The sequence below is a fragment of the Elaeis guineensis genome, chromosome 10 (genome assembly GCF_000442705.2).
Source record: "Elaeis guineensis isolate ETL-2024a chromosome 10, EG11, whole genome shotgun sequence".
Lineage (NCBI taxonomy): Eukaryota > Viridiplantae > Streptophyta > Magnoliopsida > Arecales > Arecaceae > Elaeis > Elaeis guineensis.
In genome coordinates, this window is record NC_026002.2 from 86,366,821 (window position 1) to 86,368,732 (window position 1,912).

A 1,912-nucleotide genomic window follows, 5' to 3' on the forward strand; every position below is an offset into this window, starting at 1 on the left:
CAACTGGATAGATACTATAGTTTCTTAGTTCGGAGCAGGGATCCAGTTGAACTCAATGAGAATAATGAGAATCCGATCACCTATATGGATGCAATGCAGAGGTTTGACTCCAATAAGTGGCTAGAAACTATGAAATATGAAATGAAATCCATGAAAATCAACAATGTATGGACATGGTTGACCTACCTAAAGGAATAAAATTCATAGGGTGTAAGTGGATCTTCAAAAAGAAAAAGGGTGCAAACGAAAAAGTGAAGACCTATAAAGCCTATCTGGTTGCCAAAGATTACCGTCAACATTATGGTATTGACTATGATGAGATATTTTCTCCTATGATAATGCTCAAGTCTATTCGAATTATGCTTGTGATAGCAGCACATCTAGACTATGAAATCTGTCAAATGGATGTGAAAACAGCCTTCCTAAATGGAGAGCTAGAAGAAGAGATGTATATAATATAACCTGAAGATTTTATATCCATAGATGAGTCTAAAGTGTGCAAGCTTCAAAGGTCCATCTATAGACTTAAGCAGGTATCTCGGAGTTAGAACATGCATTTTGATAAAGTGATCAGAATGTATGGCTTCATTAAGAATGGAGAGAAATTCTGCATATACAAATGGGTTAATAACTCTGTGGTAGTATTTCTTATTTTGTATGTCAATGACATTCTCTTAATCAAGAATAACAACCCTACATTACAGGGAATAAAAGTTTGGTTGCCATCACAGTTCTCCATGAAAGACTTGGGAGAAGCATCCTTCATCCTTGGAATGAAGATCTATAGAGATAGATCTAAAAGGTTGCTTGGATTATCCCAGTCGATATACATTGATACTGTACTGAAAAGGTTCAGCATGGAGAATTTCAAGAAAGGCTATCTTCCGATAGGCCAAAAAATTTCTCTCTCGAAGAGTGATTGTCCGACAACTCCTCAAAAGAGAGTGTATGAGTAGAATTTCATATGCTTCAGCAGTGGGATCTATTATGTACATCATGATATGTACACGATCAGATGTGACATACTCATTAAGAGTAGTGAGCAAATACCAGTCCGATCTAGGTGAGAATCATTGGAAGGTCGTAAAGACCATCCTTAAGTATTTGAGAAATACTAAGGATCAGTGACTTATCTATGGAGAATCCGACCTAAAACTTGTGAGGTTTACAGACTTCAATTTTTAGTCGGATCATGACGACAGCAAAAGCGTGTCAGGATATATTTATACCCTAAATGGTAGAGCAATCTGCTGAAAAAGTTTCACGCAGTATACTGTGGCCAACTCTACTTGTGAGGCAAAATATATCACAGCATCCGATACTGCAAAGGAAGTTGTGTGGCTATGAAAGTTCATCAACGAGCTTAGAGTGGCATCCTTCTTTGATGGCCCCATCTTGTTGTACTGCGACAGTACTAGTGCCATTGCTCAAGTGAAGGAATCAAACTCACATCAGCGAACCAAGCATATTTTGCACTGCTACCATCAGGTCGGAGAGATTGTGGATCGAGGTGACGTTGAGCTTTAGAAGATCGATGGAAAGGAGAACCTAACCAATCCATTTACTAAAGTCCTCGACATCAAGGAGTTCAAAGACTACAAATCAAAGATGGGTACACGATACTGCATCGATTGACTTTAGTCCAAGTGGGAGTTGTTGGAAATTATGTCCCAAAGTCAATAGTCAGCCTGTTGATGGTTGTACTTATCATTGTAATTATATATGAATTATTGAATTAATAAATATTATTTAATTTTTTTTATCACTATGTATATTTTGTAGGGTTTCGGTGGCACAGCGGAAGGGTTAGATGTTTAAAATTTTCATTCAAAACATCCAATGCACAAGAAGCCCTAATGCCCAGAAACTCTTGACTACAATAATCAAAGCATAATAAATATAAATTAGGATA